We start from the raw sequence: 17,371 nt of genomic DNA on the forward strand, positions 1-17,371 counted from the left end.
ACAGTTATAAAATAACAACACAGTAATCTGATATGTACATCAAAATATGTTCATCCTCCTGAATGAAACAATCATGGTCCAAAGTCAGACCTGGTGCAATGCTATGGACTTAAATGGAGATGTGCCTACTTACAGAACGTCGGGATTCATCTCAAAGTGTTTAGTACCTGGGTCATCTCAGTCACCTGATTTTAGATTATATAGAAAGAATTTGGAGTGTGTGAAAGCAGCAGGTGTGTGTAATTATGTCATGTTAGTTGGGACTAATTACACTAATGCAGGGCTATCACAGTTTCTTGGTTTGACAGGAATGAAAATAATAAATTAATTTACAAATCTGTAGATTCTTGTAGGTCTCTCTAGTTTAAATGTAGTGTTACTATAGTGTAGACAGGGCATTAGAAAATTCTCTAAAGAGCTGACTCTATTAGAGGATCATACTGTAGACACCTGCTTGGAAGTGTCTAGTGGATAGGGTACTGAGATAGAATTCAAGTGACTTGGGTTCAGTTCCTGCTCTGCCATGCTATGTGATAAGGGCCATATGAGTGCCGAGAAAGAGATGTCTCCCATTTGCAGGAACTATATATTCAATCTTCCAAAGAGAGTTGGATGTGTAATTGTGGACACACTGAGTAGCATTATTGTGGGCAGAGGGATGTGGGGAAAAAAACTGAAAAAAATGATTTTCAGAAAACGGAACAGCAGAGTTAATTGGAGTGAATATCGGAACATACAACATGTGGATATGTATGGAATACAACATGATGAAAAGAGGAAGAATGGAATTGTAAATTCTCTTCCTTGGGATGACCCAGTATAATCGTACACAGAGCTTTACATTGCTGCTGTAGCGTTATGTGGTCATCCCAAATGCAGGAGAATAAAAACATTTCACTTTTCAACATGCAGCGTGTGTGTATTTATGTGTATAATTAGTGATTTATATAGGTAGATATAATGAAAGCCTATTCAGAAGTATCATCCACAAATAACAATATCACAAGCTACTGAGAATATGATGACATGTTGCTGAACAGTACATATAATCATTTATACAGGCTGCATTGAATTCTCTTGCTTGGTTGATTAACTTGACTGCAGTTCCTTTTATTTGTTATTTTGTGTATTCCAATGTGTACTGAAAGTTTGTTTTTTAAGGATTAAAAACAAGTTATCCATGCTGATAACAGGAAGGACTGGTTGGGACATTTTTGTCTGGTTGGGATTTAAAAAAAAACTTTTTAGCTGCATAAGTACAAGAGACTTGAAAAAAAATTTTTTTTGAGGTTTTCAGGGTTTATAGCAGCTAAATTCAATAGTTTTAGAAAATTCAAATCACAGTGCTTCATTCAGGGTAAAATACTTGCCTATGTGGAGGGCCAGCCCAAGGCCTATGCATCATTTTTCCCACTTAAAGCCTTCAAAATGGGATTTAAGTGATGCGTTGATCTTGTGCTGGAACAAATTTCACACATGTGGAAAACATTACTGAAAGGTCTGCATTTAACAATTCTATCGATGTTTTTCAGCCTTTTTCCTCCCAGTGATATTCAAATGTTGTTCTTTTTTCTTTTCTTTTCTAAACAGGAAGTGTGATGTATTGCGAATCTGTGTCAAGCTATCTATGGAAGTCTCACTAATAGAAATTAAAAAAATGAAAGAAGTTCGACTGGTCTTCTATACAGAGGAATTGACAAGGTATGCATGACAATCACACTGCAGATGAATTTCTTGCAATTGCATAGACATTCATAGTGGATTATTTCCAGCAATCAAATGCAAAAACGATTTTGGCAGCATCTCAAAAACCTCTGAACTTTTGCTTCAGTCTTATTCATCAAGGCATGATGTCATATTTTGGCTAATTGCCAAAGCGGGCATCCATATATATCTTTAAATTAACGATCATGTTAAAGTATTCATTTTCTGTTTTTATAGGTAATAATGGCAGTTGTGTAGGCCAAAAAGACAACATCTCATTACAATCATCAATGAGGCTCCAAAATAATCATATTGTGGGTTCAATTAAATCAGTGTGGTCATGTTGTACACCTCTACCCCGATATAACGCGGCCCGATTACACGAATTTGGATATAACGTGGTAAAGCAGTGCTCCGGGCAGGCAGGGCTGTGCACGCCGGATGTTCAAAGCAAGTTCAATATCACGTTTCACCTATAACGCAGTAAGATTTTTTGGCTCCCGAGGACAGCGTTATATCGGGGTAGAGGTGTATTTTGACAGACTCCCTCTAGTGAATATCATTTCTTTATCTCATTTGTATTCTTTACAAACAAGCATGCTTCTAAGACCTCTTGCTATAAAATGTTTTGCACTGTTTAATAAGGAGTACTGTGATCCTGCAAATTTACCATCTTAGGAACACAAAACAGCATTTCTAACGAGATGTATCTCTCAAATTAATAACAATAATATGAATATATTGCATTTACATAGTGGCTTCTAAAGCTCTGAAGGGGCTTTATGAACATTAGAGTGAAAACAGACCTTATGCAAAGAGGAGCTAACACAAGCTATACACCACTCAAGTTCTACATAAGTTTTGAGGGGTTAAGTGTGACTTCAGTGCTGCATAGGCCTTGTATTGGCCATCTACACAATAGTGAATTTTAACCCATTAATGAATTAAGCCTCATAACACCTCTGTGAGGTAGGGAAGTAGCTATCCCCATTTAACAGATGGTAAAAGTGAGGCACGGGGGGGTGGTTAAGTAACTAGCTCTAAGTATGCAGGAAGTACGTAACATAGCCAGGAAGGGGACCCATATTTCCTGACCCACTATCCAGTCCTTTAGACATAAGACCATTCTTACCATCCTGCTTTAGTGACTGTTTCACTGCACTTAGTGGATTCTTCATTCCATCATAGATGGAATGTGCATATTATCAGCTCTCCATTCTCCTGTACATAGCATTAACAGCAAAAAAGACATAATACTCTCAGCAAGTGTGAAGCATGGATCACACTTCTCCAACAAGAAAAACTTGAAATATACAATGCAAAAGACCACCATAAACAGCACCAGATGGCCTTGATAAATTGAGCAACTTAACCCTAAAATGTTGATAGAAATGTCATTTAATATGATCTCTCTCTCTCTCTCTCTCTCTCTCTGCATAATGTTGATAGGGAAACTACATGAATCTTTTCCCAATGTATCCTTCTGTAAATACAAGGACTGCCGGTAATGAATTATTGTAGGCTTTGCTTTTGTATGCCTGCTGTATCTTTGTTTTGATTCTCCTTACAAAATTCAGGTAATATATTGCTGCTTTAATTCAAAAAACAAAGTAGAAGCTGTCTTCTCAAATGAAAGGAAACGTTATAATGTTTCTATTGGAAAATATCTTTTTACTATATATTACATAACTACTCCTGTTTTTTAAAAGCCCCACTCATCAAACAGATTGCAGTATGTAGCAATAAATTGCAGACAATTGCTCTTCCCTTTACTCAGGGCTGTTTCCTTCTCCACCAGTTGTGCAAATAGTGTTCCTAGGAGTTTTGAGGTCATGCTACCATAGGACATTTTATTTTCAATATAGAGAGATGGAACATCATTTTAAGACAAAGCTAATGATGAATAGTAACGGATGAAACCAAGTGTTAATGCAGTACTGCCCAGGAATGAATGTGCGTATTAAATGTTGATGCAATGCTACCATCCTAGACGTGGGGCATCCGAGTCCATGCCCCTGGCTATTCCTCCATTCCAGGAATAGTTCTGATTTTTTTCAATGATGCATTTTTAAAATATCTTTACCAAAACTCCACCCAAATCATATGCATATAACATGTACTTAAATGCCCTAGAATCCATTCAAATAAAATGTTACATTCAAACTCCTCCTAACTAAGCTTCCCCTACAGTTCCAATTGGATGCCATATTCTCCTTTGCTTCCTGCCCTGAACTTTGTGTAGTGTTTACTGAACCTTGTTAGAAACAAGTTAGTGTCCAGTTTTGGGCCCCACACTACAAGTAGAATGTGGAAAAATTGGAAAGTGTCCAGCGGAGGGCAACAAAAATGATTAGGGGGCTGGGGCATATGACTTATGAGGAGAGGCTGAGGGAACTGGGATTGTTTTGTCCTCAGAAGAGAAGAATGAGAAGGGATTTGATAGCTGCTTTCAACTACCATAAGGGGGGTTCCAAAGAGGATGGAGCTCAACTGTTCTCAGTGGTACCAGATGACAGAACAAGGAGTAATGGTCTCAAGTTGCAGTGGGGGAGGTTTAGGTTGGATATTAGGAAAAAATTTTTCATTAGGAGGGTGGTGAAGCACTGGAATGGGTTACCTAGAGAGGTGGTGGAATCTCCTTCCTTAGAGGTTTTTAAGGTCAGGCTTGACAAAGCCCTGGCTGGGATGATTTAGTTGGGGATTGGTCCTGCTTTGAGCAGGGGGTTGGACTAGATGACCTCCTGAGGTCCCTTCCAACCCTGATATTCTGTGATTCTATGATTAGTACTTCAATAAATGTTGACTTAGTGACTTCATGGAGTAGGAATAACAAGCTGAATATCATGATTTGTTTACAGAAATTGCTGTTGTTTGTTGATCAAAAGATATTTGGTGGCATTATGCTGAACCTCGGACATTCATGAGGGATGAATTTACACTGAGAGAATAGTTCGAGTATAGACTTATTATGCCAGTATTAACGTCTCAAAGCCAGGATCTGGATTTCCTCTGTAAGCGGCTTGTGACTATCAATGAACAGCTCCTGAATTTCAGTGAGGGGATGAAATCCCCTTCTGTCTAAAAGTCTCAGATTTGTATTTCTCTATTTACTTTATCACTTACATACCTAAAAGTGAAACAAACACATTGGGGCAGATGCATGGGCCCAGTTGAGGAAGGGAGCACAAATGGGCCCTTTGCACTCCCCCAATACTAAAGCCAACCCCCCAGCACAGTCTAGAGCAAACTGACACTGCAGACTTCCTGTGGGAGTCCTACTCTTATGAATCTATATGGGCCCTCCGGATCAGGGCTCCTCTCCTTTAGAGCCTAAGGGGTGTATAGAATTGCAGCTCCCTATTTGTAAAATTGAGGAGAGGGGCAAAATTTGGATGGCAGGAGTCTGCACACTTATTTTAGTGCCTAAAACTGGCCCTAAGACTTATACATGGTCATGAAGGAAATCGGTGGCAGAACTGGGAAGTGAACCCAGGTCTCGAGACCGCAGGTGTCTGCATTAACCATAAGAACCATCCTTCCTTCTTTCTTCCTTTCTTACCTTGACTTGAGCCTTAGGCAGCTCGCAGTTGCCTACCTGTTGCTCCCTTTTCTGGCCACTACCTGTAGTAAATTGGAACACTCTCCATAGATATGGAAGGCTCATCAGGATTGTGTCTGATAAAAAAAAGCCTACTATGGATTGTGAGGGGCTGGGATGGTCTTGGTGATCCTCCTAAAGCTCAAAGAGGGGGAGAAGGCGGCTCAATAAGCCAAAAGCTTCGGGTGGGTTGGTGATGAGATTTCTAAGCCTTATTAAAGATTCTTCTCTTCTGCTGATCTTAGTAGGTCCTCAGGAAGGGGGTTGATGCCTCTCTTGCCTTTCTGCCATGAGCCACCTACTCTCTCAAGCTATATACCCACACTCCATGCAGATCTCATAAGGTCTGCAGGAGTCAGAATCCCTTCCTATATTCCTCAGGAAGTCTTCAGAGAATGGGGTTCAAAAAAGAACTAGATAAGTTCATGGAGAATAAGTCCATCAATGGCTATTAGCCAGGATGGGCAGGGATGGCGTCCCTTGCATCTTTTTGCCAGAAGCTGGGAATGGGTGACAGGGAATGGATCACTTGATGATTAACTGTTCTGTTCATTCCCTCTGGGGCACCTGGCATTGGCCACTGTCCGAAGACAAGGATACTGGGCTAGATGGATCTTTGGTCTGACCTAGTATGGCCGTTCTTATGTTCCTATGGGGAATACATAAGTGCAGATGGCTTGGGGCGGGGGGGGAGAAAATCAGGGGGACATTTCCCATCATGCTTGGAATCTCTTTGTGAGACTTTTCAAATATATTGATTTCAATTACAAAATATAATACAAAGTGTACAGTGCTCACCATATATTATCATTTTATTACAGATATTTGCACTGTAAAAAAAGGTTTTAAAAATAGTATTTTTCAATTCACCTCATACAAGCACTATAGTGCAGTCGCTTTATAGGGAAAGTGCAACTTACAGATGTTGATTTATTATTTTTTTACATAACTGCACTCAAAAACAAAACAATGTAAAGCTTTAGTGCCTACAAGTCAAAGCATGAAGGGTCAGATGAATGTTTAGTATATCTGGCATGTAAATACCTTGCAACACCGGCTACAACAGTGCCATGTGAATGCCTGTTCTCACTTTCAGGTGACATTGTAAATAAGGAGCGGGCAGCATTATCTCCTGTAAATGAAAACAAACTTGTTTGTCTTAGCAATTGGCTGAACAAGAAGTAAGACCAAGTGGACTTGTAGGCTTTGAAGTTTTACAGTGTTTTGTTTTTGAGTGCACTATGTAAAAAAAATTTCACTTCAAATTTACCATAAAATTTTCCCCTCAACCTTAGATATAAAATACCAGTTTTGAGAGAGAATATAACTTTTGTTGTGGATTTTAGAGAGGAGCCAAAATGAATTTTATAATGGAAACTCAGCTGCAACTTCAACTATGTAGTAGCTACTGTCACTCCATAATACAAGGAGAAGGCAAGCTGAAATGCAGCACCCCAGATGAGCTGATTCTCTACCACATATCCTATGAGAGAGGACCAAATTCTGAAGTCCTTAGTCAGGCAGTATGCCTATTAAAGTCAATGTGCATTCTGTTTGAATAAGGAATTCAGAATTTGGTCTTGATTGAATTACATAGATAGATTCAGAAATAGTCATAATTTTCTGGGGAATATGCAAGAATCCTCTGGGTTCAGGTCCATTTTTTGACCAAAAAAGCCAGTACATCACTCTTTTTTAATAACAAGGTCATACAAAGGGGGACCCCATGTTATTACTTGTACTACATAGACCTGAGGCTGGTAGCTTATGAACCCTGGTTTGCATGAGATAAAGGAATATTGGAATAGAAAAGTGAAAGCACAAAAAGTTCTAAGATTTCACTGTGGCTTTCTGTTCTGACTGTGCGTACTACGGAAAAGGCCACAGGTGGCAGCTTTGATAGGGCCTCCAGATTATTGAGCTCCATGTGAAAGGTGACCTTGTGGTTTGATGGGTTGGCTTTGCATGAGTAAGTTGCTATTAGGCAGACCACTAATGCTCCTCCACAGTGCTATTGCAACACCTTTATTGGGAATGTTAAATGATGTGGTATGCACCACAGAGACCACTGTCCAGAGGAAAGTGCTGTGAGAGAGTGAGAGGGGGTTAACCACAAAATATTTACCATTCTAGTGTGTGCTGAAGAAAAATGTAGTTGAAAACAGGATTTTCCTTTATCGCTCTTTGTGCATTGTGGTTTTACAGAAGCTGCAGCAGAGGTTCTTTAAAGTGCTGATTCGCTAAAGCAGATGGCGAACAATGATTAACCAATTCCTTCCCAGTGCTCATTCATGAATAGAGGCCAAGTCTAGCCTCTCATTCAAAGTCAATGTAGCTTAGTAATAACCAGATATCAGCCTGAGCGACAAAATTCTCACCTGAATACAAACTTCCCAGAGTTTTGGAGTGTTCAGATCTGGGTGTATTTGTTCATGCCCATTTCTAATATTAATATTAATCTAGATGGATGAAACAAAAATGCATGATACTAATATTTGATGGCTATTCAGAATGCCATTTAAAATTCATGTATTGTAAGTGAAAAACTGATGATTATGACATTTAAACCTTAGCTCTTGTGCTTTTATAAGTCCTTTCTATACAAATTTGGGATCCTTGTAGACTGCTGCTTAGAATTAATCTCATTTTATGGACATTCAGGCTTTCTTGACATGAGGTTTGAATGACTGCCTTTCTTCAGTATTAGGAATTTTAGACTTATAGCATCAAGGGATAAGGTAAAGCAAAACACATTTGCTATACATTCACGTTCCCAAGGCTGTTTTTATGTTATTTTAAGTACTTAAAGGCAGTGAAGTTTATTATGGACTAGCTTTCAACGTAAAAAATAAATAAATAGCTTTCATGGCTAATTAATAATCTGGACAAAATATATAATACACAACCATCAATACAATCATAATAATTGGGAATAAAATGGGTATGTCTGATTTTTGGACTTTATGGGCCAATGGAAGATCAGTAGTGGAAAACCTGCTGAAAAGCAGATTGGAATGAATAATATTGCACATCAGTAGATGTTAATTCCATTAGCAGTCAAAAGAGCTTGGGATTTATACAGGAAATACTTACCTCAGAGGTCTTTCTTGTGAATTGTATCTGCATGGATATACTCTGAGTGAAATTGTGGCCCCATTGAAGTCAGTGACAAAACTCCAATTGACTTCAATAGGGGAGGATTTCACTTTATATGTTGAAACAGAGACCATTTCAGGGTTCTCAAAACCAAAATAATATCACTGACATTTTAAAAGTTATGGTTTTTTAAAATTTTTCTGAAGCACTGTTGCAGGACCACGTACTTGTTTTTAACAATTCAGACAAAGTCATCTTAATGATAAAAAGATATTGGGAAAACATCATATTTATACTTAGACTATTTGGTCCTGTGTATGTGCGTGGATAGGGGTGTTTGGATTTAATTGAGCTGATCAAAAAAGGGGAGGAAATTTTGAAAAAAAAATCAATTTTAAAATTTCAACATTTTGAGAAATGTTGGCCTGCTCTAATATTTCCTATGCACATAGTATATAGACATATACAGGTAATATATTATGTATGACTAGATATGTGGCAATTTTTATAACCAATTGTAATAACACATTTAAAAAGCTAGAATATAATGTTAAAGCACTTGTTCATTCAATGATGAGGGATTTTTTAAAATTATTTGTGGTTAACTTTTTAAAATCTCATTTGAGAGGTAGCAACACTGCCTGCATATTCATATCACGATGAAATTTTGGGGGTGGAGGGAGTTTTAGCTTTTCTGCCTTTCATCTGCCCTGTCTGTCTTAATTTAACATATGGCATGTACCTAGCCTATAAATATAAATATAAAAAAGGGCAAGCTTATTTGTGTGCACAGATAAGTGCACACAGTTGACACAGGAGTTAGTGAGGCCCTTAAACTTTAATGTGTCTTTTATGAAACCATAGTCTTCATTATGGAAACAGAAGTCCCTGTTCTTATAACACAAGGTTTGGTCTTTCAGTGCAGTCAGTGGTACTCTGTGTGGGCGCAAGGGTTCACCTGCACAGATCTGATGGAAGGATTGGGGCCGAGGTGCCCGATTTCAATAAGACTACATGAGTATGAGTTAGGATTAGGCCCCTGTCCCTTATCTGGCCATTACTCAGGCATCATTTACCTTTACTATCGAATTTTTTGACAGTTCCCCCACCTTCAGCCTTTACACACACACACATCTGATGCATGCATATTTGTATAGTATCGTGAATCCCAAGGGTTCAACATTCAACATGATTTTTTTTAAAGGTTCTTTTTATTAGCTTCAGTTTTTTGAGCCATTGGGGTCCATGTTTTCAAACTTTTCTCTGCAACAATGTATGTTAGAAACTTGCTTTTTGGGGAGGTGGAGGGGTCATGAAAGGGAAATTCAAATTAATCTCATGACTCCCAGAGCTGGGGCATCAAGAAGAACATATATTGTGAGATTTGTAATAAAATCATGAGAGTTGCCAACACTGCATGTCTGATTCAGAAACACTATATTTGATGGAACATTTACATTCTTGCATGTGAATCCACTACATGGCATACAATATGGTTAACAGCAGCTTTTGTGTGTCATGGCACAGGTTCCCATATACTTCTGACAGTATGTATATTCATATGATTCATGACATTTTGCCACATCTGCTCTTAAAACAGATTTCATATCAAAGCAGCATTTCATCCATGTAGAACACTGATGCATTTTATGTATAATTGCTTCTCATCTGCTTGTCTGATTATTTTGTGACACCTAGTGGACAATTTGGTAGTAGTACTGGCTGCTTTGTCTCAGTTGTTGAAGACTGTTGATAATTGTTCTTTTCTGGAAACACAGTTGATACAAACTTGTCTATCTTTTTTTGCCCACTGAGTACATCTTGACGTATATTCAGCTACACTATACATGGTAGTTACCAGGTGGATAAATAAATGCCTGATTCCACATTTGAAAAAAAAATCAGTCAGTCCCAGAATAGTTCATAGGATTAAGTGTTTTAATTGTCCATAGTATTATGTGGTCAAGATCCATAACTATGCAACGTGTGACTGACTGTCTTCTACAGATGTCAAATTGATCTTGACTGGCTATTATGTTACAGATTTGCTTTCTACTATATCCCGTAATTTAAAATCAACTAAACTACATTACTATGCATTGGCAATCTTTTCAGCCATTCAGGATGTATTTCAGTTGTATTATTCATGGAACTACGTTTTTATGTCGTTCTTTAAGCATGGAATGGAAAAAGAAGAAAAGTTGCCCAAAACAATTTAACATATTCTCCATAAAAATATAAATGGCTGTAACCTGAGTACCTAGATTAGAAAAAGATATTTATAACCGTGATTCTATAAAGTCATTAAGGGGAAGGGGAATATTTGTTCATTTATCATTCTTAAAGATTAAAATTTGGTGAATAATTAAAGTATTCTCCTAGAAAGTATTTCAATGTATTTACATCAAGGGGAAAAAAAGTAGGGAAATGCCTTACCAAAGCATGACCTACTTTCATATTATACAGGAGAAAGAACATTTCACATTGTATGGGAGAAGTATGTTTTAATTTACATCTATCATGGATTTTTTTTTGCCTGAAGCTTATTTCAAAATCATTTTTCCTACAGGAATATGTCCAAATACACCGCTTCCTCAATATAACGCCACCCGTTATAACACGAATTCGGATATAATGCGGTAAAGCAGTGCGCTGGGGGGGCGGGGCTGCGCACTCCGGTGGATCAAAGCAAGTTCAATATAATGCAGTTTCACCTGTAATGCGGTAAGATTTTTTTGGCTCCCGAGGACAGCGTTATATCGAGGTAGAGGTGTACTTCCAGTACATGGGCCAGAATTACTGTACTACTTTACTGTCTCACTTTTATGAGTGGGGGGAAATAACTTGAATTAGAATTAATTTTATGCACTGTTTGCTGTTGATGCTCCAGGTAGTGTAGATGAAGTGCCCATAAGCATGCATGATGATATACAATAGGTAAAAGGCACCAAATTACTGGTGGGTTCGTCCCCAAAAGTTCTTACCTTCTGAAGGCAAGGATAGATATATACAATACACTGCAGAACAAATACAAATTGACACAGTGCTGGATAGATGGGTTTTCAGTAGTTTTTTGAAAGATATGGGAACTTGGGGAATATAACTGGGTGGTAGCAAAGTTATCTAAACTGAAATAAAAATGAGTAGCTATGCTTTATACAATGTTAGGGTGTTGTGGCAAATATTTTGGGAAAGTCAACATTTTTCACATTTAGGGGTTTTTGTAGGGAAACATGAGACAAGAAGAAACTGGTCTGAGAGACCATTTAATGTTTCTACAAGCAAATAGATTTTAGTTTTCCATTTACCACTCTCAGAGAAACTCTGTTTCTGAAAAAGATTTTATATTTCCACTCTAAAAGACTGACTCCAAAATACCAAAACATAATAGCTAACTACATCTTTAGTACAGACTGATATAATGTTCTTTTTTGTGCTCTTCTTAGCCGAGCATCATAACAGTTCCCTTGTGACTTTCACTTATGTAAAATTAGAGCCTTCAGCAACAGCATCATGAATAATTGACACAAAGAATCTAACACACCATTGAACACTGGCAAAGATCTGCTTACTCTCTATCACCTGAAGCTGTGGTTTAACTCTGTTAATGAATGTTTAACTACTAAAAGCTTTATTCTCAATATAAAGACTTACACTTGAATAAGTCCATTTAGAGCCCTAGTCACCTGAGAAAACAAAAAGTTACAGAAAGAGTTGAAAACAGACACAGTTTTGTGACTGAGGATCTGAACACTTTACTTCTAGTTCACAAAGAGTGCCCATTGTGCAAATGAGCTGAATACCAGTATCATGATCTGGATAGATCATCCAGAAGTGTTCTGAGAGCCCCATGCAGTAAACACCTTCTCCCCCAGAGGTCAAGGAAGTCCCATCTTTGGTGCATCTGGCTTCATCCCACTTTGAGAACTGCCACATTGATATCAGGCCTTCATCCTTTACTGATTCTTAAAACTTTCCTACAGGCCTGGGACACAATTCTGCTCACATTGTGTAGTCCCATATGCCACAAGTAGTCTCGTTGGCTTCATGAGACTATGTGGGAAATAAAGTACTACCACAGGTGACTGAGGGTAACAATTGGGTCCTTATAACGTACAGTACATTATTGTGTTGTGTCTCCTAACTTTTATCATCTTCTGTATCTAGGTCTGGATTGCATGTTGGTGTGGCTATATCAACAGGTTGTACAGAATATATACAAGTCTATACACTGCTGATTACTTTTCCTTTATTTTATTCCAAGTCTGAAGTGCACTGAATAACAGATTGCAGCAGAGATAAAGTAATCATGACCAAAGCACAAACATCTTTTTTTAATCATAACACAATTTGAGCCATTATCTGAGTGTAACACCCTGGTTACAAAGCTGTTACTGTACATATAGATCACCTGCTGATAACCAAAGAAAAACAATAACTGATCACATAAAAAGAAGAAAAAGTGGGGGGAATCCAATTTAACAATAATGTTCCTGGTAAATTAACTGATGTCATCCTTGAGCTATCCAAGAAAAACACGTAAGGCCAAATTAAGGCTGCATGCAACAGGCACTGCCACACAGATCTGGGGGAAGAGGTGCCCTGGGCAAACAGATGTGCCTGGAGGCATAATGCCTTTGGAGGACAGGATCAGACAGTGCCTCTAGCTGCACTTGGGGAAGTACTCAGTAGAGGCCTTTGCTACAACTTACAAAAAATTCAGCATATTTTCCCATCAGTGATGCTCTCCCATTGCTGTCTGGTGTACAAAAGACATCAAGAGCCATGTCACCAGACCTGTTCTGCTATACCTCCTCCGAATTCCTTCTGGACTGCAGCAACACTAGTGGGCTATGCCCAGGAAAAATATGGATACCTCCTGTATGGGAGTTCTCGGGCAGAATTTGTTTGCATTCTATTTTGGTTTTTATTTGACACCCATTACCATGGAACCTCTCTCCCAGCACTACATTGTTGTTTGACAGCAATAATTTGGCCTCGGTGAAGTGCTGTCTTTGAACAATTGCAATGACTATAAATGGTATCCATTTCTGGACTTTGCAAGTACTATTATTTATATTATTTTAAATGTTAGATACTTAGGGCTTGAAACAAAGCCCACTTAAGTTAAGGAAGACACTCCTGTTATCTTTAATGTTTTTTTAATCAATCCACTAACTTACAAAACTTACACTATTGCAGAAAAAGCAAACATCATTCTGGGATGTATTAGCAGGAGTATTCTAAGCAAGACATGAAAAGTCATTCTTCCGCTCTACTCCATGCTGATTAGGATTCAACCAGAGTATTGTGTCCAGTTCTGGGTGCCACATTTCAGGAAAGATGTGGACAAATTGGAGAAAGTCAAGAGGAGAGCAACAAAAATGATTAAAGGTCTAGAAAACATGACCTATGTGGGAAAAGATTGAAAAAATTTGAGTTTGTTTAGTCTGGAGAAGAGAAGACTGAGAGGGGACATAACAGTTTTCAAGTACATAAAAGGTTGTTACAAGGAGGAGGGAGAAAAATTGTTCTCCTTAACCTCTGAGGATAGGACAACAAGCAATGGGCTTAAATTGCAGCAAGGGCAATTAGGTTGGACATTAGGAAAAACTTCCTAACTGTCAGGGTGGTTAAACACTGGAATAAATTACCTAGGGAGGTTGTGGAATCTCCATCATTGGAAGTTTTTAAGATCAGGTTAAACAAACAACTGTCAGGCATGATCTAGATAATACTTAGTCCTGCCATAAGTGCAGGGGATTGGACTAAATGACCTCTCGAGGTCCATTCCAATCTTATTATTCTATGAAATAACCAGAGCTGGGCAAAACTCAGCAGTTTTGGATTGCAGGGGCTTATACAAATGTTTTCTTCAGCACTGATCCATTTGAGATTTCATCCATAAGTTATGCTCTGAGTTATCAGGTTTAACAATCCCAAGAGCACAAAACAAAATTCACTCAAGCCTCAGAAGTTCTCCCAGTTTCACAATGACACCTGACTGCTTTATAAGATGCTGTGAACCCATAAACAGGGCCAGCTTCACCTGAATTAAGACTTTTGAGTTCATAACAAAATTCTAAAACAGACAAATCCCACATATTGGCGGTTGTGTTGCTAATATTTCACACATGAGGGTTTAAGGGAATAATTTCAAGTAGGATAATTTGTGTAGGATGGGCTTCATTTCAACTGCTGTCATACAAGGCTATTATCTAGCAGTGCGTAAGTGAACCCATGCTATTTGTGCTAATAGGAGATTTGCACATGCACTGATGGAAGTATAGATGCCAGAGTTTTATGCTAAATAAATCTAATATTGGGTTAGCAAGCAACTACTTAGTCTAGTCCTGTGTCCCCAAACTACTTGTTTTCCCATCCTTTGTTCTCATTTGATTAGGCCCTCTGAATAGGCAAAGCATAAGGTGAAAACTGTGAGGCAAAGGGGAGAGAATTTTTCTTCCACTAACTGGAAATATTAGTGTGGCTGCATTGCTGGAAAATAATTGTAAGCTGCTTGTTGAGGCTTGGGATGCTCTTTATCTTGCATATCCCTTAGGTGCTTAACTTGAATTTACACATACTGGTTTATTCTACATTATTTAAAAAAAACTTTTCAAAGTGTTGGTGCATAAGTTATTTTCAGCATGAAAATTCATGTTTCCCAAAGAGAAATGTTGATAGATAAGGTGCCTACAAGTTGGTTGAGATCAGGGGATGGATTTAAAGCAACATTTGATTTTTCAAAGCTGGAACACAACGAAATATTAGCTGCAACGCATACACTGCAACACAGTACAGTTATGTCGCATCTTACGTGCATTTAACATGCGTGATTTCAGCTTTATACGGTCAACAAAAACAAAAAAGAGAGAAAAATAACAATTTTAATACTGTACCTGTAGTGCAGGCAATTCCGCCCGCCATTACACTCAATGTAATTTTGACTATACGCGATTTTCGCTTTACGCGCTGACTGCAGAACGTAACTCCAGCGTAAGATGTGACGGACCTGTAGCAGGACATCACGCCAGTATTATTTTGAGGTTCTCTGTCTCCATTTGACATAATCTCTCCACTCCATGTATCCCACTTGTTGTACAGGGAATGAAGAGGAAGAATTAGTTGTCTATAGCAATGGGAGTTTTAATCAAACTCAATGCATTTAGGCATTTTTTTCCCTAAAAGGAGGAGTTTACAAATATTTCCCAAAGCAGATCTTGAATAATTACATGGAAACGTGATGATTCAGAAATGTGCAACTCAGTTTTACAATTCTGTTGTGGGAGTTGCAACCTAGGGGGCACAGATTTAGACCAACAATTTACACCAACAGAGGATGTGCCCAAGGTTGTGCTGTCTTGTTTATTGGAGGGAGGAGTGCTGAGGCTATGAGTTTTGGACTATGGCTGACGTCACATACCAGACAAAAGTTTTGTCTGATTATGCTAGCACTAAATTTGATATAGTGTGTTCTACATGGGAACTGGTCATGGTTTCAACAGTTTTTAAGTTGACACAGAGTAGAGGAGAGCGGGATATTTTAAAGAGAAAAAGAGTTTTGTCTACTGGCTGGGGGGCGGGGGTTGTTAAATCAGGGCTCCTGAGCTTCCCAGCTCTGCAACTCACTTGGTCTGTTCACATACAGCAAGTCACTATGGCCAACATTTTCAAGAATGTCCATTGATTTTGGGTGCCTTGATTTTTTTGGGTGCCCAACTTTACACTGAAAGTTTGATTTTCAGAGATATTGAGCACCTGCAGCTCTCAGTGACTGTAGTTGAACTTGTGAGTACTCAGTTCCTCTGAAAATCAGGTCCTAAGAGTATATAGGACACCCAAAATTACTGGACATTTTGGAATATTTAGATTTTAATCTTTCTGTCCCTCTGTTGCCTCATCTGCAAAATGAGGATAATGACCCTTAGCTGCTTCAGTGGAATATTAAGATCATTTTTAATATTTGGGAAGCACTTATGAGAGGAAGGCTGCTGTATAAGGATCAATCCCATCATCTTATTAACTATTATAGTTAGCTAACTAATTCTAACAAAAGAAAACATAATTGATTCGTTTTCTTAACCTCTTTAGTAACCAGAGGTCAAATTCATTCCTGAATCGGCACAATCTGACCGATCTCATTTCCGTATACTGCAGCATTGGCTCCCAAACCATCCAGTTGTCTCTTTTTCTTTGTTCAGTGCAAAATGTCGAAAATTCCTTTGAAATATTTTTTTAATAAAAATATTCTCATTGTCATTTTCTCTATAGATTTCTCATCTCTTCTGAATTTTGGCCTAGTTCTGATTTCTGAAAACTACCATCTGATCATCATCATTTTCTACCATTGAGATCACAGAAACACACGAGAGCGTGAGCTTGTTCTGCGGCTGCTGCTATCAGTCGTACGTGTCATGCTTGGCAGCAATGTTATATTTGGGCAGAAATCCCATCAGGACTAATGCAACAAATCAACTGATAAGTAAGTAGTCGTAAAGATTATGCTAGAAAATTCATGGATGATAAATCGTATAAAACAAATAGCCCATAATAAATTAAACAATTTTACTTTATAAAGCTTAAAGTGTCCCGTTAAATTGTTATGAGCTGAATAATAAAAAAAAGGAACGCTCAAAGGAGGCATTGATCAGTCCTGATGATTCGGTGGCTTTTTTTTTTTTTTTTTTGCAGAAGCTCTTGGTAGTTCTGTCTCTGAGCATGTTAATTATTATATTGCATATTGGTTTACAACACCTAGAGCATTAGATAAGTGCCACGTAAATTGAAATAACTACAATAATTAAATACAATTTAAACGAGTGCAGCTACTCCATTTTACATCAGCTAAGGTTCTGGCCCAGTGTTTAAGAAAAAGTGTTATTTTGAAATATAATTGGATTTATTCTATTTAATTCAGGTTTTGAAGCACCTAACACTCTAGGCACTGTACACCAATAGAACTAACAGAGA

General features: G+C 38.1%; 1 long non-coding RNA gene across 7 annotated transcripts in view; it reads left to right on the forward strand.

The window, feature by feature from the left end:
• LOC128842406 (uncharacterized) overlaps positions 1–17,004 on the forward strand; it is a 128,537-nt gene extending 111,533 nt beyond the window's left edge. For 3 of the 7 annotated variants that reach the window (XR_008445991.1, XR_008445992.1, XR_008445993.1), the window contains exons 5-6: positions 1,591–1,701; positions 16,673–17,003. This is a non-coding gene — a long non-coding RNA (uncharacterized LOC128842406). Of the gene's footprint in view, positions 1–1,590; positions 1,702–10,967; positions 11,117–16,672 lie in introns of those variants that run through there. The other 4 variants (XR_008445994.1, XR_008445995.1, XR_008445988.1 and 1 more) reach the window with 3 other exon arrangements.
• Positions 17,005–17,371: the final 367 nt, after the last annotated feature.

Source organism: Malaclemys terrapin, chromosome 1, assembly GCF_027887155.1.
Source record: "Malaclemys terrapin pileata isolate rMalTer1 chromosome 1, rMalTer1.hap1, whole genome shotgun sequence".
NCBI classification, from domain to species: Eukaryota; Metazoa; Chordata; order Testudines; family Emydidae; genus Malaclemys; species Malaclemys terrapin.